Here is a 20,991-nt window from a genome sequence, read left to right as displayed (position 1 = left end):
AACTGTTACCATTTTCATCAGATTCGTTTTTAACAATAAGTCACTCAGTTGTGTTTTGATCTCATTTTTCCCTGCAAGCCTGTAGTTTTTAGTGCACAATTTAGCATACCATGGTAACTTTCAGGAACCTATATGCTGCTTTACAGCAGAATGGACTACATAAACTATCAGCTGTATGATGAGCTCTTAGATTTTAAGAAAATTTCAATATTCCAACCGCAGTAAGTCACTGGAGAGAAAACTCTGCCCTCCCACAAGTTTCATATACATACAGCCCATGTCCCAATGGACTATTAGGATACTCACAACCTTTAAACTTGGTGCCTCTCATTTCTGGTAAGCAGAGGGTGGTTTTCTCCAGCTCTACAGTCCGCCTAAGCCTAACTCAAAAAACAAGTTCTCAGTGCCTGAATTTTCAAGTGTACCATGTTATGGGTTTTACTGTTTTTTGACTGCTTTTAACTTCTTCTAAAACATCCTGACACTTTGATTTTAAATTACCCTGTTTCATAGAACAACTGGCCAAACCCTCAAGTCCATTATAAAAGGAACTACAGAACACAACAGACACCATATCCAAGTTAAAAAGATTGAGAGTCACTAACTCCATACTATCTCAGAAGTGACTTTTTTATATATAGGGCCTCCACTCAATCTTCCACACTGATGCCAAAGTAGTCTATAAATCACCTTGTTCCCCTAATAAAAATATTTTGGCTCCCTCCTTTTAGAATAAAGATTCAAACTTCAGTTTTAGATGAGTAAGGCGTGGCTCTTCAAAATCTAGGACACAGCTTTGCAGGCTCATCTCCAGTCACTCTCCCTGTCCCAGTATCACCTCACCACTGGCCATACCCCAACTTCTGGCACCTCATGCACCCACCATTCCCTTCTGTTTGAAATGACCGCGTCACCCCAGTTTGACAAACACCTATTCCGTGTTATTTTCTGTAAACTGGTCCCACACCTTCCACAAATTTATTCATCCTTTCTTCTGTTCTCTCATAGCACTTGTATGCCTACAACACCTAACGACTACACAGCCAAAAACGGAGAATTCATTTTTGATTTCTCAGGGTCCAACGCTGTGTCCAGCATATACTATTCCTTGACACATAAATGAAGTTATGAAGAAAATACAAACGGATGAGGGAGAGGTAAAGGCCAGAAGAGGGTAAGGTTAAGGCAGTGTATATGAGTCCCCATTCTGGACGCAAATAACTTTCTCCTCTTTAATTATTCAAATATGAAAATATGGTGCATTCCATTGTACTCTAATGCACCAAGCTCTGTGTACAGTAAGTTTACAGTTTAATTTATTTGGTATTTCCTAATCTCACAGTGTTTTCTTAACCACACTTTGTTGCAAAATGGCTACCTTCGTAAAGTGAGTAGCAGGCAAGGTTAAACAAAAAAGTACGTCAAAAGTGGAAGCTAAGGATTTGAAAACTGAAATTGGAACTTTTTTCTAGACAATAACATAAAGTCCCATTCACAACAAAAAAAAATGTAAATAGTACTGCATACCCACAAATCCAAGTCTTTTCTGCATTAAAATACATGTCCTTAGCTGAAGCTATCTGGACTCTTCCAAAGTGATAAACATTTTAAAAGTAGAGCTTCCCAACCAGTGTACCCTGCCTCTAGGAAAGTTACAAGTGTGAAGATATTGGTCCCTCACCCCTCAGGGCCCAAGGGCTACAGCTGCGAGCAGCACTGACCACTTATTCCAGTATGCCTTACATACATTATCCCTTTCCATTGCACTACAATATGAAAAAAGCTTATACTTCCAAGAATATAAGAAGGTTAATATGCGTATAGTGGGATGCCTAAGCAATGACCAAAATGCGTATTTATAAACTACAAGTACAGTAGGCAAATGCCTTCAATTCCTTTTTTTTTTTATTTGCAGTCAGGACCAAGTTCTATAACCAACTTCATTTCTAGTCAAGAGAAAATAGTCTGAAATTTCCCAATAATTGTAGTTTTAATGTGCCACCAAGATTTAAGAAACCTGAAAACACCTACAAACCAAACAGGCATTCTAAAGGGCTTCTTCATCAACATTACCACTGATCAAGACATTTTCAAAACTATGCAAGAATCAACTTTCAGAATGAATCTTCTCAGTCTCACAAGAAAATGTCTTCTATCCCATCCTTATTTTTGACTACTTCATTTAGTATCTTGTTCACCTGCAAACTGAAGAGACACAACCGCCACAAATAACTTCTACCCATTAAAACACCCCTGCCCTCCCAAAAGAACTAATCTCCAGCAAGTATCTCATAGTCTCATGTGCCTTCTTCAAGTACCTTGGGCAAGTCACTTTAACCTTTCTGGGTCTCAGTTTCCACACTGGTAGCTTTTCCAATATTTTGTTTCAAGCACACTGACTGGACGAGATCACTGGTCTAAGAATATTAAGCAATTTTCATTCTAAAAGACTGTGACAACTGCTCTGACAGCAATTACAAAGAAAGTCTTCAAAACCTTTTGACCCATGACCATATCACCCCAAACGCCTACAAAACTGTTTTGGAATGGTAAACCCTAGAGGGCTGTGAAAAACACCAAGTGCTATTACCGCCGTTTTATTTTTCACTTGTTCACATTCCCTCTCTTCCTCTCCAAGATTAAATGTCCAGACACAAGAATGCAAGAAATTCCGCACTAGCACTAATGGGACGATCCACCTAGAAAAAGGTAAGTATGGGAACTCAAATTCAAGCACATTATTGAAACCACGTCAGTTTAACACAGTAAATCCAAGGTCAAGCAAGAGGACTGACTATTCACAATGTCATCTGCAGTAACAGTTAAAGAAAAGGCTACAGGTGTTCGTTAGCAGGCTCTCTGGGGAAGGGGAGGGAGGAAAAAGTCCAAGGAAAAAAAAGTTTCTAAAGAAAACAACGATTGGCGTTTAGAAATAAGAAGGGAGAGATGTGGTTGGGGTTACGGGAAAAAACTGCTTCAAGTAATTAGGACTACCTCCGAGTTCTGAGCAATACTAGAAATCTCTTCATCTGGTGCCAAGTGCCTCTTTAACCAGGTCATTGTCACTCCCATCCCCTCCCCCGAAATCTGCGTTAAATTGAATTTTAAATACTTTTAGGGTGGGGGGGGTCAACAGTTGGTTTCCCGCGTTGCGGTAACTGCGAAGTTCCACACTCCACGACGCAATCCCACACAGACACTCCGCCAAAGTTGCGACCCATCCTGGCCAAGAGTCCCGGACACCCACTCGCCGCCTCCGGGAGGCCGCAGCCGGGGTCCCGGGGCCAGGGCGCCCCACCCCCGCCCCCGCCTCAATCGACGCCCCCCCGCCCCCGGGCTGGGCGCGGGGGGCGCGGCCTGGGACCCGGCCGGATCGCCACAGCGGCGCGTCCAGAAGCCCCCCAACAACCGCCAGCTCCGCCACCCACAAAACTCAAATTGCCCGCGCCATGGCCCAGCGCGTGCCTCGGTCCCGGGGGGCACGACGGAGCGGAGGGCCCGTGCGTGGCCAGTGCGGGGAGCAGCGCCCGGCCGGGCCTCGGGCCCGTCTCGCTCACCTCTCGGGGTGCGCCGCCTTCCTCCGCCGCTGCCGCCGCCTCCTCCCTGTGAGTGCAGCGGGGTCTGACCTGTGGAACCACCATACCAGTCCCGCCCGCTGCTGCAGCGCCGCCGCCGCCGCTCCTCCGCCGCCTCAGCCGCCGCTCTTTGTTACCCCTCCGAGCGCCACCGCGTCAGCCGCCCGCCTCAGCCGCCCCGACGGGCCGCCGCTACGCCCTCCCGCCCTCTCGGCCCCCGGCCTCGCCCTCCTCGCTGCGCCCACTGCCGCCTTCGCCTCCGCGCCGCCGACGCCGCCGCCACCGACGCCGCCGCCTCCTCCTTCGCGCCCCCCTCGTTTTCATTGAAAGCAAACAAGCATCATGGCGGCGGCCGCCGTCCCCCAGCCAGCGAGCACCTCGACCGCCGCCGCCGCTCCAACATCCCGGCCGCCCATTGGCCGCCGTCGCCGGGCGCGACCATTCGGTGTCCGGCGGGGTGGGCCTTTCCCCAAGCCCCGCCCCCTCGCGCACCCCCCGCGCTCGGCGGCTGTGGGCCGGCCCGGCGCGCTCCTGGGCCAGCCTTCGCGCTCTCCGCCGCTCCTTGCCTGCTCCGTCCCTTAGCTTCTTCTCCCTCCTCCTTTTTCCCACCTATCCCGATCCCCCCCTTTTTTTTTTGTCTCAGGCTGTTCACTTTTGTCTCCTGTTTTCGCTCCTTTTCCTCGATCTCCTTCGCCTTCGTTCCCCTGTCAATCACGTGGAAACGCGGACCGGCTCTCAGACTTGACTTGAGCCAGTGTCTTCATCTGCCTAAAGATGAGACTCTCAGTCGTGAACAGTCGCATGATGCTTCCTGCCTCTAATATGCAGGAAAAAAATGTTAATTAGTGGCCCGTTTCGGTCCATTAATGGTCATTCAGTCTAGTAAGTTAAGGGACAGTAATGCTGGTGGGATCCTAGCCGGAGTAATTGTCCGCGGCTGCCTTCAGGAATCAAGCTGTTCTGTTCAGGTGGTGATTGGAGGTGAGCAGAGATCGATGGTGATGGTGCGTGCCTCGGTGCGTGTTAGCTGACTGGTGGTTGAGGCCCTGTGCTGGAGCTAGAATGTGGAGATGAATCAGGCCCCGCCCTGCCCTGAGTAAGCTCATGGTCTAGGGAAGAGAGAGACTCATGCCAAGGAAAGGGATAGCCACCTGCCCACCTACAGGGCAAACCAGGAGGGGCCACGGCGGTCCTTCCTGAAAAATCCACCCTGAAGAAGTGGGTGTGAAATTCGTTCCAGAAATGAACAGCAGCAACAAAGTGAGACACCCCCTCCCTGAAGGCCGACTTGGGCTACAAGGATATGGGAAATGGGTGGCTGCTTGCTGCTGGGGCAGTGGAGAGCTGGAAGAGCAAGGAAAAGATGGAAGAACCAAAGCTGTTGGAGTTCTGTGCTTGCCTCTCTCCAGCATGGCCTGGGGGTGGTCCTTGTATTCTTCCAAGAAATCAAGTGACAACCCAGTGTTCAAGTGCCTGAGGACACTGGACAGGGCAGGGCACCAAAGCCCGGCAGGGGTGAGGGATTGATGAAACAAGTGCAGACTGACCTCTCGGCATCCCTCCACATCCTCCAACCCCAGACCACCTAGTACTGGCATTGTGCAGCCCCTGCTATTCAGTATCACCTGGCTGAGGGGCTGACATCCATCTGGGTCTCTACCTCCACTTGAGTACTGTGCCCTGGCAACCTGTGCTCTAGCCTGGACAGAGAGGTGCCTTTTTGTAACTCATCTGCCCAGAGGAAGCTACTTTTTATAATTGGCATAGTGTGTACGCAAGAGGGGAGTTCGTAACATAAAACTTAGTGCATAAAACAACAACTTTTTTGTATCTCATGATTCTGGTGCCCAGCTAGACAGTTCTACTCGTCTCACGGGGGGGGGGGGGGGGTGTCTCATGCCTATACTGGAGATGGTGGCTAGGGATTGAGTGTCTGCCACCTTAGGGCCCCCCAAGGAGACATCTATCTCTGTGTAATGTCTCATCCTCCTTTTCTATGGCCTCTCCCCGCAGTGGGTTATCCTGGATGTCCTACCTGGCAACCCAGGGTTCCACGAGGGAGCTGACAGACCTTCTGAGGAATATCACGTTCTCTGTATTCCACTGGTCAAAGCAAGCACAAGCCCAGTCCGGATTCAGGAAGAGAAGACATAAGCAAGGCAGGAGCTGCATGCACATACAGGGAGGATGGACTTATTTGGGGCCATCTCGGTAGGCTAGGTACCACAGTGGTGGCCCTGCCTGAGCACATCCTGTTCTTTCTGAAGAGAAACCACCAAATGCCTCACCTTTCCAGATCCACATCAAAGAGCCCCTCGTGTTAGGCAGGACCTCCCACTGCAAGTTATAAAACCCCACCTCAAATAGGCTTTATGCAGAAGGAGGTCATTTATGAATTCAGGTGTCCTGTAACTGAAAAGTTCAGGCATCTCAAGATGTCATCAAGAATCGATCTCATTCCCCCACGCTTTGCTCTGCTCGTCCACACTAGCGTCCTCACACATGCTTTGTGACCAGGCAGGGAAGATGGCCTCTAGCATCTGCTTCTACCAGAGTCTACCAGTTTCTCCACGTGGATAGAGGGTGTACCTCTTTCCTCATTGTTCCAGCAAAAAGCCCAGGACAGGCTCTCATTGGCCTGGCCTAAGCCCCATCTCTACCCCTGCAGGGAGGCGTGAGGTCAGCCCCACGTGAACCAGATGTATTGAGAGTGGGGAAGGGGTTCCTCAGGAAGAGTTGAGGACAGCCAGAGAATGGGAGCAGATTCCACCTCACCCCTCTGGTAAGGTTTCTCTGGAAGAGTTGGTCACTGTCTCCTCAGGTTCCCCACCGTCTTTCCCTCCATGGGGGCACCTAGCAGCTGATGTTCTTACCTCCCCTGCCTGGCTGTGTGCTACACATGTAAGTCTGACTCATGTTGTTGCCTCCATGCCACCAACTGGGGTTGCTTTTGAGGCTTTCCAACCTGCAGGCTTTCCCAGTTTCTTCCTCTATTATGAGAACCTTGCCACTCAGGTGCAGAGGTAGGCATGGGACCCAAGCAGGACCCATCTGGGATTGATTAATGGACATAGGAAGAGAATCCTGGCTCCACTGGGATGCTAAGGGAGGACAGTATGAATTGGTGGCAACCAGTGCATCTTCCCCACCACGTGGAGAGATGACAGATGATGAAGAGAGAATGTCTTGTTGCCAAAAAGCCTTGGTACTGGGTTTCGGTAGTGTTTCCTTTTAGCCTGTGACCTATCCCAAGTACATGACTGACAGATTTTTGCTTAAGAGTTGGGCTTCTGCCACTTGTGATCAAAATACTTCTAATTTGATGCTCACTAAATATACTAGATAATGGGTGAGTGGATAAATAATAAAGACAGACAACTGAATGCTGGCCATGATCACAGATGTTGTTCTGGTGTCTATTTCTCACACATGGCTGGAGCACTGGAATTCAAACTCAGGGTCAATGTAGGATGTGGACAATAAGTTTATGGGTCCAGCAACTAGAGTTGTCAAGAGATGGGCAGGGTTGGTCAGACTGACTACAGTAAAATTCACAGGAGACTGTCAAATGAAGTCGGTTCCAAGGTTTATAAGCAAGACAAGGCCAACCACTGTGTGACCAGAATGTTTGCATTGGAAGATCCACACCTCTTCAGCCCATAAGGAAGCACAAAGTTATACTAGAGTTTGCTTGGTGAGCCTGAAATATGGACCCTGGCCACTCAGCTTTGACAGTCTATGCCTTCTCTCGGGGTGGAGACTTGTTGGCTAGGGACCGGAACTGATGACCAAGATCCCTTATCCCCACCCAGTGCCAAAGACATGAATCTACCCTGGCCATCGGTCTCTTCTTCTCTGGCCTCCAGGCCTCCAGGCCTCCACGCCATGCTTTTCTTCAGCTAGGTCCTTTGTCCATTGTGTTAACCTGCAATTGTTTGAAAACCCAACTCAAACAGCTTAAGATAAGAAAGGAGTTCACTGGCCCAAATAGCTTTAAAAGGCCAGGAAATATACACCAGCTTTAGGTGTGGCTTGATCTGGGGGTTAATGCCACTCTCAGTTCTGCTCACCTCCACGTTGATTTTATCATCAGGGGCCACACTGAAGTGGAATGGAGGCCAGCTCCTACCAGGTTCAAGCCCAGTGGGGGAGAGAGCTTCCCTCAACAGATGAATAGACATCCTGGGTCTGACTCTCATCCCTGAACCAAATGCCATGTTCAGGGCAATGTCCTACCCTAGCCAGGAAGAAGTCACACGCCCACTCTGGATCTGGATTGTCTTCAAGTTCACTCAAAGCACATGTGGAAAGAATTGGGGGGTCCCCTCCAAAAAAAACTGAGGATGCTCTTGCCAGAAGAAAGAGGAATGGTGCAGAAAGGCAGAAAGAAGCAGAGGTCTAAGGTCTCTGTGTCAGGGCTCCAGCTGCACCCGCTCAGACCCCCTGCCTGTGCTCCTCCAGGAACCCCTCTAGTCCTGGTCTCACTCGCGGTACGGACTGAGAAGGTTCTTCCATGCCTCAGAATGTGGGAGGCAGGGTGCAGCTCTTCTGTTTCAGAGCTTGGATGCTCTCCCTGAAGACACAGTAGCGAATTAATGGGAACAGGAAAAAGCTGCAAATCCATTTCTGTTTTTAAGTGTATGACTATTTTTTTCTAAGATCAACCCCCCTTTATCCTTGTTGTAAAAGTAATTTGTGGTCATCGTTTAAAAAATGATTAAAACCAGGGCGCCTGGGTGGCTCAGTTGGTTAGGCAACTGCCTTCAGCTCAGGTCATGATCCTGGAGTCCCGGGATCGAGTCCCGCATCGGGCTCCCTGCTCAGCAGGGAGTCTGCTTCTCCCTCTGACCCTCCCCGCTCTCATGTACTCTCTCTCTCTCTCTCATTCTCACTCTCTCAAAATAAATAATAAATAAATCTTTAAAAAAAATGATTAAAACCAAACAGCAGAAAGGGATGAAGAAGAAATTAGATGTCTCATCTCTGGCCCTACTCCAGCCACAGTCCCTAGAGATTTGAATTGATTACAGTGCTTTGGCCTTAAATAACAAAACAAAACAAACAAACACACCCAAACACCTTCAAATATGCTTACTGGTTGAGGTACTTAGTGACTCTGAGACTGAAAGTCCAAATGTAGGGCAGCCATTAGGGTTATTTGATTTAAAGCCTGTGGGCAGGTTAATCACTGATACTACCTTGGACAAAAAATATTTTGTTCCTTTGCTACTTAGTATGGGATATGTGGAGTGTTGGAGTGATGGCAGGAGACTGAATGTGGGTCCCTCCAGAGATGGCTGGAGCCCTGGGGCTCCTTCGGGAGGGGCTGAGGTGACAGAGTCTCAAGTTTCTTTATGTATAATTTGATTTGTGGGTCACTTTCTGAATTTATTAGGATTTGGGATATATTCAGTTTCTAGAATAGAAACCTGACTCATAATTCAAGCAGAAATAGGAACTTACTGCCTCGGGGTAATGCTAGCTGCTTTAATAAACAGATACAAAATATCTTCCTTGTGTAACAACCCTTTCAGCAGATGACTTTCTTCCATGTAGAAAGGCCTGGGGACCTGGGCTTCTTCCTCTTGTGGCTTTGTCATCCCCTAGGACAAAAGTTCTTATGGGGGGGGTGTGCATGTACTCCTATGGGATCTGTGTATAGACTTCAAGGTGGGATGCTGTGAACCCAGATGAGACAATTTTCACATTTCCTGCCATTTTGCATCTAGGTAACAATCCTAGGAGAATGGTACCTGTAACTATCACCAGTGGAAACCCCAGCCTGACAGTTTAATATCCTATCATAGTCATTGGGGAGACGACCCAATTAATTTTTTCTTTTTTGACTAGGGTCAAATTCACATAACTTAAATTAACCTTTTTCTTTTAAAATTTTATTTGAGAGACAGTGAGAGAGCACAAGCAGGGGGAGCGTCAAGTAGAGGGAGAGAGAGAAGCAGACTCCCCGCAGAGCTGGAAGCCTGATGCCGGGTTCGATCCCAGGACCGTGGGATCATGACCTGACCTGAAGGCAGATATTTAACCCACGGAGGCACTCAGGCACCTCAAATTAATCATTTTAAAGTGTACAATTCAATGGTATTGAGTACATTCACAATGTTGAGCAACCCTCTCTAGTTGGAAAACATTGTCATATCCTAACAGAAAATGTTGGAAGAGGTGTGCGTGTGGATATCTGGTACACAGAGGGGTGACCGTGGCTGAGATGGTCATTCATTTTCATTCATCTACTACTCTGAAAATGTGGTAGCTATTAGAGCCTCCAGTAGATCTTGTTATTTGATATGCTATTCAAATGCATAAATATTATGTCATAATACTTAGAATATTTTGGTAACTGTATTTCAGTATAACTGATTTCCTTTGTAATCCTTTGTATTTTATTTTATGCTTTTTAAAAAAAAACATTGTTCTGTACAGGGGTCCGTAGACTTTACCAGACTACCAAGAGGGCTCGTGGCATAAAATTTGTCAAGAATCCCTGCCCTAGGCTTTGGAGCCCTCTTTATCCACCCGGTAAATGGCAGAGATGGAGCTCAGCTTGAAGCCACCCATAGCACTCCTTCCCATACTCCACTGGCGAGAACTAGTCACGTATCCCACCAAATGCAAAAAAGACTTGGGAAAGATTTCACAAGCTTAGAAAGAACTTACTTGATTCTGTCTGAGCAACTGCTTCTCAGCAACGAATCTAGCAAAGGAAGGAACAGCATGAATTTTCTTGAACGACCATCTCAGCCACGGTCACCCCTCTGTGTACCAGATATCCACATGCACACCTCTTCCAAAAAAGGGTACCTCCTCTTCCTGTCCCCAAGGAAGGCCCCATCTACTGCTGCCTCCTTCCCTTAGCCCTTCTGCTGTTCTGCTACCTGGAACTTGAAGCGGCCGTCTTAGACCATGGGAATGAGCCCACGATGTCAGAATAAAAATGGAAGCTGGAAGAAGCTTGGTTTCTGAGCATTTTGTGGAGGAGAGGCACCATACCAGCTCTAGGCTGAATTCCTCCAGAATCGAGCTATGTATTTGGCAGGAGATAAGATTGATGCCCTGTCATGTAGAAACCAAAAGCTTGCTGGCAGAAAAGTAGATTGAGAGTGTTGCCTTTCAAACTAAGTTGATTATTTATTTTTTTTAAAGATTTTATTTATTTATTTGACAGAGAGAGACACAGAGAGAGAGGGAACACAAGCAGGGGGAGTGGGAGAGGGAGAGGCAGGCTCCCCGCTGAGCAAGGAGCCCGACGCGGGGCTCGATCCCAGGACCCCGGGATCATGACCTGAGCTGAAGGCAGACGCTTAACCGACTGAGCCACCCAGGCGCCCCTAAGTTGATTATTTAAAAAATAGCCCCAATTTCATTAGGTTGTGACATTTGGTGATGAGCAGACCACAAAAGCAAACAAGGAAATGACTCAAGTCTTAAGATTTTTAAAACCGTGTCCAGGCAAGATCTTTGGCTATGAGTACTTTCATATGGAATTAATAAAGTGTGAATAGACTGGAAGCCTAGTAGGTTTTGGAGGGGAGTATATTGCCAAAGGAACCCCCAGTATGGCCCACAACTCCATCATTATTTAACCCTGAAAGCAACACCCAGTTTCTCAAACCTGCACCAGTAGGAAGCAGGCGCTCTAATTCCCAAGTCAAATGTGATCACGAAAGAAAATAGACCTTCCAGACAGTAGGGATAAAGCTGTAGAGGCCAGTGGGCAAAGGACTGCCAGGTGGGTGGGCCAATAATTTACTCTGCCTCCAGAGAAGTGTTCCTAGAAAACCAGATGGGCAAGAACCAGTGAGTAGCCACCATCCTCCCACTTTCCTCTTTTTAAAGTTTTTTCCAGAGACCAAAATGGTATGTTGTCCTGGGACCACAGGATAATTCTTCTTCAGGAATAAAGATGCAACTTTCCAACATCCCTTCACTTGCCAGCATCCTTACAGCTGAGTAGGAATAAATATTGAGACATCCTCTGCTTTACTCTCATCAGAGAAGAAAAACCCCAGAGTAGAAGAGGGGCAGACACCTGGCTGAGCAGAGTGGGGCAGGGGACCTGGGGTCTAATTTCTTCTGAGTGCTTTCTTCTGTTCTTGGTTTTAGCCTCCCTTACAATTTAAAAAAAGGCATATTTTTTTTCAGTTGAAGATGTAGCTGATGCCAATTTCTGAGACTTTTGAGGATTTTGAAGTTTGGCTTTGCTTATTTTCCTTTATAGGAGTTCCTTTCCCGCTTAAAAAACAAACAAACAAAAAACCACTTTTCATTTTGAGTTAATTACAGAATCACATGAGATTGCAAGGAAATGTGCCAAGGGGTCCATTCACCCTTCACCCAACCTCCCCTGATGCTCATGTCTTGCATATAGCTATGGTACAATATCAAAACCAGAAAGCCGACACTAGGCACAAACCATTGTGTTTGATATTCAGATTTCACCAGTTTATATGCATTTGCATGTGCAGGTGTGTGTGTGTGTGTGTGTGTGTGTGTGTGTGTGTGTGTGTAGCTCTATGTAATTTTGTCACATGTGTAGCTTCATGGAACCACCACCACAATCAAGATACTTAACTGTACCATCACCTCAAGACTCTCTGTGCTGCCCTTTTGCAGCTGCATCCTCCCCTCCCCCACCCATCCCTAGCGGGCATCAACCGCTACCCTCATCTCTCTAATTATGTTCTTTCACAAATGCTATATAGATGGAATTATGCAGTATGTATCCTTTGGAGATGGCTTCACATAACTTCCTCATGGTTCATTTGAGTTCTTGTAGCAATAGTTTTGTCATTGTTGTCCCTGAGTAGTATTCCATGGTAAGGACATACCATAGTTTATTTAACCATTCATCAGTTGAAAGACATTAAGGTCATTTCTAGTTTGGGGCTATCATGCATGAGGCTACTAGAACATTCACATACAAGTTTCTGTGTAAAAATAAGTTTTCACTATCCATGATAAAGGCTCAAGAGTGGCATAACTGGTGCACCTGATAACTACATTTTTAGTTTTAAAAGGACCTGCCGAACTATTTTCCAGAATGACTGTATGTTTTAACCATATTACCTGGGGTGAGGTATGGGGAGGCCAGACACAGGTCAAGAGAGAAAAAACAAAGAATTTTATAGTGTTGTTGCTCAAAGTTCAGTGGGGAGAATGTAACACCCCATGTCGGGCCACATGGGGAAGTACCAGAATTGATCAGGAGGCAGAGAGAGGGGGCGACTGTGGGCAAGCACCTTTGTTGTGATTTCTGCAGGAAAAAATGGGCTTGGCAGGGTAACCAAGTTTTGGACTGGCTGATTTGAATCATTTCAATGGGCTCTGGGGCATAGGGGCTGTCCTTGGTTGCCGGATACCTGGCCCTGGGGTGATGAGGGCAGGTGTATAGTGGGCAGGAGACGGACAGCCCAATAAAGAGGTGGCTGGGGAAAAAAAAAAGAGGTGGCTGGGATGTGGGTCTAATTGGATGCCGCAGAACTGACTAGCCTCAAACCAGCATTTTTTGTCCAGACAGTATTTTATTTTATTTTATTTTATTTTATTTTATTTTATTTATTTTTAAAGATTTTATTTATTTATTTGACGGAGAAAGAGACAGCAAGAGAAGAAACACAAGCAGGGGGAGTGGAAAAGGGAGAAGCAGGCTTCCCGCTGAGCAGGGAGCCCGATACGGGGCTCGATCCCAGGACCCTGGGATCATGACCTGAGCTGAAGGCAGACGCTTAACGACTGAGCGACCCAGGCACCCCAGCCAGACTGCATTTTAAAAAATTATATTACACTATATTATGTCACATTCTCACCAGCGAGGTATGGGTGATCTAGTTTCTCCCCATCTTTATTAGCATTTGTGTTATTACTCATTTTTAGTTTGATCATCCTGACAGGTATGTGTCATTGTGGATTTAATTGGCATTTTTCTACCAGTGAATGATGTTGAACCTCTTTCCATTTGCTTATCTGCCATCCATATGTCTTCTTTGATAAAATGCTTCTGTGTGTCTTTTGCCCATTTTCTAATTGGATTGTTTGTCTTTTTAATGTCAGGTTTTTAGGGTTCTTTAGATATATTCTAGGTACAACTCCCTTGTCAAATATGTGACTTGCAAATATTTTCTCCCAGTCTGTAATTTTTGTTTTCATACTCTTAACAGGGTCTACTGCTGAGCAAAAGTTTTAAAGTTTGATGAGGTCCAATTAATGAATTATTCCTTTTATGGATCATGCTCTTGGTATCAAATGTAAGAACTCTTCGCCAGGATATTTTGCCAGAATATGAAATAGAGAATACAGAATATTTTCTCTTATTTTTTTCTAGAACTTTTATAGCTTTACAAAGTCTTACATTTAAGTCCACGATCCATTTTGAGTTAAAATTTGTATAAAATGGGAGGCTCAGTTCAAGGGTTTTATTTTTTTGTTTGTTTTGGCTATGGATGCCCAATTGTTCCAGCACTATTTACTGAAGAGCTTGTCCCTCTCTCATTGAATTGCTTTTGCTCCTTTGTCAAAAACTAATTGAGCATCTTTATGTGGGTCTATTTTTTTTTTATTCTCTATGTGTTCTATTGATCTATGTGACCATCCCTCTGCTGATACCATTGTTTTGATTACTATAGCTAACAGTAAAGCCTTAACATCCGGAAGAATTATTACTCTCCCTTTATGTTTCTTTTTAAAAATAGTTTGGGCCAGGGGCGCCTGGGTGGCTCAGTTGGTTAAGCGGCTACCTCCAGCTAGGGGTCATGATCTCAGGGTCCTGGGATGGAGCCCCGCATCAGGCTCCCTGCTCAGCGGGGAGTAGGTTTCTCACTTTCCCTCTGTCCCTCCGCTCACTTGTGTGCGTGTGCTCTCTCTCTCTCTCTCAAATAAATAAATAAAATCTTAAAAAAATAGTTTGGGCCATTGTAGAGGCTTTCCCTTATTTTCACACGGACACTTGTACGTGAATGTTCTAGTAGCCTCATGCATAATAGCCCCAATATATATATAATAGCTTATTATAAATAATAAGCCTTTTTATACCTATAAAATTAGCCTTGCTGAAATTTTGATAGGAACTGAGGTAAATCTATAGATCAAGTCAGGAAAATTGACATCTTTACTGTACTGACTCTTTCAGATCTTAAACATGGTATGTCTCTCCAATCTCTCGATTTCCTTCATCAGCATTTTATATTTTATCCTACAGATCTTGTGTATGTTTTGCTAGATTTATACCTAAGCATTTTGTTGCTTTAAGCAATTTTATTTTTTTTATTTTTATTTTTTTTGCTTTAAGCAATTTTAAATGGTATTTTTGATTTTGATTTCTACTTTTTTAGAGTCAGTATATAGAAATGTAATTGATTTTTGCATGGCAATTTTGTACTCTTGTGCAAGTGGGCCATCTTACTGAACTCACCTATTAATTCCCGGTGATTTTTTTGTATATTCTTTGCAATTTTCTACGTAGACAATCATGTTGCTGCAAGTAGAGACATTTTCATTTCTTCCAATGTGTATGCCTTTTGGGTTTTGTTTTTTCTTGCCTTGTCACAGTGATTAGAACTTCTAATACTATGTCAAATAAGACTGGGGAGAGACATCCTTGCCTTGTTCTCAATCCTAGAAGGAGAGCATGCAGTCCTCACCATTAAGTTTGATGTTAGCAATGGGCTTTGTAGATGCTCTTTACGAGGTTAAGGAAATCCTTCTTTATTTGGTGTACTGAGAATTTTTATCATAATTTGGTGGTTGAATTCAAGAAAATGCTTTATCCTGTGTAAATACAGTCTTTCTTTCATGATTTTCAAATATTGAACCAACCTCACATATCTGAAATAAATCCTACTTGGTCGTAGTGTATTAATCTTTTTATGAGTTCTTGGATTTAATTCACTAAAATTTTCTTGAGGATTTTTGCATCTAAGTTCACATGGGATATAGGTCTGTAGTTTTCTTGCTGTGTGTTATGTTTGTCTGGTTTTTCTATTAGAGTAATACTGGCCCAGAAAATGAGTTCTGAAGTATCCTCCCTCCTGTTTTCTGAAATAGATTGCATAAGATTGTTGTTAATTGTTTGAATGTCTGTTAAAATACTCCAGTGAAACTATCTGGCTTAGAGATACTATTTTTCCCATTCTTTTACTTTGCTCCTGCCTATGTCATTATGTCTGAAGTGAATTTCTTATACACAATATACAGGTGGGTTATTATTCTTAAGCCGCTCTTTAAATCTTTTCTTTGGTATGTTTAAACTATTTACATTTAAAGCAATTGTTGATACATTAGGGCTTAAACCTGCCACTTTGTTGTTTTCTGCACATTCACCCTCTCTTTCTCTGTCCTCTGTTTTCTTTTTTCTTGCCTTCCTTTCAGTGCCCTGAACATTCTTTTAGAGTTTCATTTTGATTTCTTGATAAAGTTTTTGAGTGTATCACTGAATAATTTTCTCAGTCAATTGCTCTAGGGGTTATCATATGTGTTTACACACGTAAGTTAACCATAGCCTGCTAGTGTCAACATTTTATCATTTTGAGCAAAATGTAGAAAATTTACCTCCACTCAGGTTCCTTGATCTTTCCAATTTATAAAATATAATATTCTGAAGTATTTTCTCTATATCCATTGAGCACCACATCAGATTATGCTATAACTTTTGTCTCAACCATAAGATATGATGAAGAAAACTCACGAGGTGAGGAACATTCTATTCTGTTTACTCATTCCACTGTTTTCCACCCCTTTCTGAGGGCCCTGGTTTCCTCTGTCATAATTTTTTAAAAAACATTTTATTTATTTATTTGACAGAGAGAGAAAGAGAGCACAGGCAGGGGGAGGCAGGGGGGCAGAGGGAGAAGGAGAAGCAGACTTCCCGCTGAGCAGGGAGCCCGATGCGGGTCTCAATCCCAGGACCCTGAGCCGAAGGCAGACACTTAACTGACTGAGCCACCCAGGTACCCCTGACATCATTTTTTTTTTTTTCTGGGGAGCTTCCTCTAGCCATTCTTTTTCTTTTCTTTTTTTCTAAGTTTTTTTTTTTTTTTTTTTTTTTTTTAAGTAATCTCTACACCCAGTGTGGGGCTCGAACTCATCCGGACTGAGCCAGCCAGGCACCCGTAGCCATTCTTCAAGGGTAGGTCTGCTAGCAACAGATTCTCTTAGTTCTTCTTCATCTGAGAATGTCTCTATTTCCCCTTCATTTCGGAGGGACAATTTTACCAGATGTAACCCTTCTGAGTTGACAGTTTTTCTTTCATATGAGAAATCCACTGTTTGTTGAATATCTTTTCCTTCATGGGGCAGTGCATCATTTCTCTTCAGCTGTTTTTAAGATTTTTTTCTCCGGGGGCGCCTCGGTGGCTCAGTAGGTTCAGCGTCTGCCTTCGGCTCGGGTCATGATCCTGGACTCTTGGGATCGAGCCCCGCCTTGGGCTCCCTGCTTGGTGGGGAGTCTGCTTCTTCCTCTGCCCCTCACCCCACTCGTGCTCTCTCTCTCTCTCAAATAAATAAGTAAAATCTTTTAAAAATATTTTTTTCCTCTGTTTTTGGTTTTCAAAAATTTAATTATGATGTGTCTTGATGTGGAGTTCTTTGGGTTTTCATATTTGGGGTTCTTTTCAGTTCTTGAATCTGTAGGCTATGTCTTTCTCCAATTTTGGAAAAAACCACAGCCATTATTTCTATGAACACCTTTTCAGTTGCACACACTTTCTCCCTATCCTCTGGGAGTTTTGTGACTTGAATCCTTTATTATACCCACAGGTCCCTGAGGGTCTGTTCATTATTTTTTTCAATCTATTTTTGTCTCTGTTGCTTAGACTGAGTAAGCTCTTTTGGCGTTCAAGCTCCCTGATTCTATCTGCTTTCTTTTTTTAAAAGATTTTATTTATTTACCTGACAGAGAGAGACACAGCGTGAGAGAAAGCACAAATAGGGGGAGTGGGAAAGGGAGAAGCAGAGTCCCCGCTGAGCAGGGCGCCTGATGTGGGGCTCGATCCCAGGACCCCGGGATCACAACCTGAGCCGAAGGCAGCTGCTTAACTGACTGAGCCACCCAGGAGCCCCTGATTCTATCTGCTTTCATTTCCACTCTTCTACTAAGTGCATCCAGTGAGTTTTTATTTTGGATATTGTATATAAATCTGATTTATCTCAGTATTGGCTTGCATCGATTGTCTTCTCTCATATGGGTTGTGATTTTCCTTGTTCTGGGAATGACAGGTGATTTTCTACAGTACCCTTCTTATTTTGGTTATTGTGTGAGGGGACTCTTTTTTTTTTAAGATTTTATTTATTTATTTGAGAGAGAGACAGATCGTGACAGAGATAGTGAGAGAGAGCACAAGCAGGGAGGAGAGGGGAGAAGCAGGCTTCCTGCTGAGCAGGGAGCCCAACGTGGGGCTCAACCCAGGACCCTGGGATCATGACCTGAGCCTAAGGCAGAGGCTTAACCAACTGAGCCACCTGGGTGCCCCGTGTGAGGGACTCTTAATCACACTTAAATCTTCTGTGTCAGCAGGCAGTCACCCAACTTAGTATGCAGGTTGTATCTACTTTTGCAGGCTTTAGCTCTGACGACAGTTTTCATTTTCTGAGCCCTTTCTGTGCCATTCTGGTTGGCTTTGTTCTTCTGGTGCTCCTGGGCCCCTGCTCAGTCAGTTCCAGCTAGGCTTTCCGAGGGCAGGAGGCACTTCTTGGGTTTGACCGGTGTTTCTGGGTGACTTGTTTGCAGGGCATGGGGGTGAACAGAAGCCACTGGACCTGATGTCTCCTAATGCTGCTGGGTGGGGAGACAAAGCTTCTCTGCTGTGCCATTGCACGGGACACCCCAGTCCCTGGTTGTGGGATGGGGTCCAGAACTCCCCGAGGCTTTGTGCTGCCCTCGCAGCCTCAGGTGGATGGCACCGTTGCCTGCGCCCTGGTTTGGAGTGAGAGTGGGAGTGGTTAATGCAGAGGCTAGATTTTGAGGTTTTAATCTAGTTTTTCTGCTTTCCCCACTGCTAGATTCGTTTTTGTTGTCTGGAGTCAAGGTCAGTTACTACTCCAATATCTGCTTTCTACTGGCCAAATTTGTATTGCTACTTCTCTCTGTCCGCCCCATTTTTTTTTTTTTTTTTTTGGTGGTGGTGTTGTTTTAAAGATTTTTGTTTATTTATTTGAGAAATAGAGTGAGCGAAAGAGCGCACGCGAGCAGGGGCAGAGGGCGAGGGAGAAGTAGACTCCCTGCTGAGCAAGGAGCCCGATGTGGGACTCGATCCCAGGACCCTGGGATCATGACCTGAGCCGAAGGCAGACACTTAACCGACCAAGCTACCCAGGCGCCCTTCTCCTCCCCATTTTTGTGCTGTGGGCTTATTTACCTGTCCTCAGCCTGTCACTGTAACATTCGTGGGGTTTTGTGGGAATGAGCAGCTCGGACAGGTGTAGTCAGCACCCTATCCTAGATGCAAGTCTTTCTTACACTGTTTAATCTCCTACATATCTATGTTTGCTATCTTTTTGCTCATTCCTAATATTGCCTATTTCTGTTTCTAGCTTTTGTTTTTCCCTCTTGAAGACATACTTGTCAGAGTTTTGCCCATTTTATTGGTATTCGGAAAATATTGAGGCTACTCTTATTTTCTTATTTCATTAATTTCTTTTTTAAGTTTACTGATGTCCTCCTCCTACTCTGTTGGTATTTTGTTTTATTATTTATATTCTTTCTAGAAGTGAATGCTTAGCTCATTTCTTTCTTTTTTTTTTTATTTTATAAAGTTACCCAAGACTATGCTTTTTTTCTATAAGTTCTCCTTTGGGCCATAGGCGATGGCTCTTAAAATACGATATTGCCATTGATAATACTTTATAAATTAATATTTTACTTTATGTTTCTTCTTTAAAAAACAGTTACTTATGAAATTTTAAAAAATCTGGATGGCTCCGGAATTCTGGTAGGTGTGAGGGGTAGGGGTGAGGCAGAAAAAGCTCTCCTTTTGTAGTTAATTTCTCAGCTATTGCTTCATGGTAAGAAAATTCTCTGTATAATTTCTACATTTTAGAATTTTCCTGAGGTGTTCTTTATGGCTGCATAAAACAAGTGTGGTAAATGTTCCATGAGTATTTGAAGGCAGTTATCATTCTATGAGAGATTCTTACACTTGTCTATAGAAGATAAGAAAAAGAATTTTCATTGCAACTCTTTAAAAAAAAAAACTAATATTTACTTAGTGCTTATTTTGTGCCATGCAGTATTCCAGGGTTTTTCAAGTTTGGCACGACTGATATTTTGGGCCAGGCTAATTCTTTGTGTGGGAAGCAGTGTAGGATAAGTTTAGCAACACCCCTGGGCTCTACCCACCAGATGCCAGTAATAACCGTGGCCTCCTTACCCAAGTTACGATGACCAAAAATGTCTCCAGACATGGCCAAATGTCCCCGGGGAACAAAATTGCCCTTGATTGAGATCCCCTGCTGGTTCACCTTTATGAATGCATTGAATTGTCATCACAAGTCTATGTGGTAGGTTCTACTGTTCCCCGCTTTATAGATAACTATCTGTAAACCGAGAAAGTATCTGTAAACTGAAGCCCAGAGAGGGTCAGAGTAACTTTCCAAAGGCACAGGGCAATTAGGCATTAGTGGTAACTGAAAAACCAAAACAGAGCAGAACAGAATCAACCTAAGTGTCATTCAGTAAATTGGAGGATAGGCATACAAAGGAACTTTGAAAAATGTAACTCCTTGATTTGTTTATGATGAAAAAAATCTCAAAAACTATGCTGAGAGGAAAAAGCAAGTTGCAGCAATCTTTTAGGTGAAGATAGAGTATGCATTATTGAATGTTACTACTCAGGATTCTAGATTTTTCCTTTCTGTTCCCTCCCCCATTCCCAGAATTGTCCCTGTGTCTCCAGGAATCCATGCAGGCTTCTGCCTCTCCATCTCTCCCTGTCAGGATATTGGCTTTCCTCGAGTGTCAGGTGGCTCTCGTTCTTCCATTCACATATAGGGGAAGAAGCAACCAGGATATTGGGGGGGGGGGGTAGGGCTTGCTGGCTGGCAGCCATCATCACGGGGCTGACTTTGTCCCTGGAGACCAGGGTTGCAGAAGGCAGCTTCTGGCCTAGGCAACCGAACTCCCTCTGGGGTGGGTGGCCTTGGGGACCCCAGGAGATACTGCTGCAGCTCAATTCACCCACTCCCTATTCCTCTGTGGAAACTTTAGCTGTGGACACCCCCATTTTCTTTGTATTAGGGGCTCATAGGGCCTTTACTCCTTTACTTTCATGGTGCTGGGAAAAGAGCAGACACCCAGCCAATGCACACTGCTAAGTCAGTTGCCACTCAAGTATCTGCTTTCTGGCTTCTGAAATGCTATTACTCTTGTTCCCTCGTCTGTTCTCCTCATGCATGTAGATTTCTATATATA

General features: G+C 44.7%; 1 protein-coding gene across 5 annotated transcripts in view; it reads right to left on the bottom strand.

Moving 5' to 3' along the window:
- The window catches only part of CNOT6 (CCR4-NOT transcription complex subunit 6), a 74,677-nt gene extending 70,724 nt beyond the window's left edge, over positions 1-3,953 (bottom strand). For 4 of the 5 annotated variants that reach the window (XR_003206155.2, XR_003206154.2, XM_025862677.2 and 1 more), the window contains exon 1: positions 3,558-3,952. The gene's annotated coding sequence lies outside the window, so the exon portion shown is untranslated. Of the gene's footprint in view, positions 1-3,557 lie in introns of all 5 variants that reach the window. The other variant, XM_073887563.1, reaches the window with a different exon arrangement.
- Between the last annotated feature and the right edge of the window lie 17,038 nt (positions 3,954-20,991).

The sequence above is a fragment of the Callorhinus ursinus genome, unplaced genomic scaffold (genome assembly GCF_003265705.2).
Source record: "Callorhinus ursinus isolate GAN/ISIS: 27379988/994484 unplaced genomic scaffold, GSC_fseal_2.0 scaffold81, whole genome shotgun sequence".
Taxonomy (NCBI): domain Eukaryota; kingdom Metazoa; phylum Chordata; class Mammalia; order Carnivora; family Otariidae; genus Callorhinus; species Callorhinus ursinus.
This window is presented reverse-complemented; position numbering and strand designations above follow the sequence as displayed.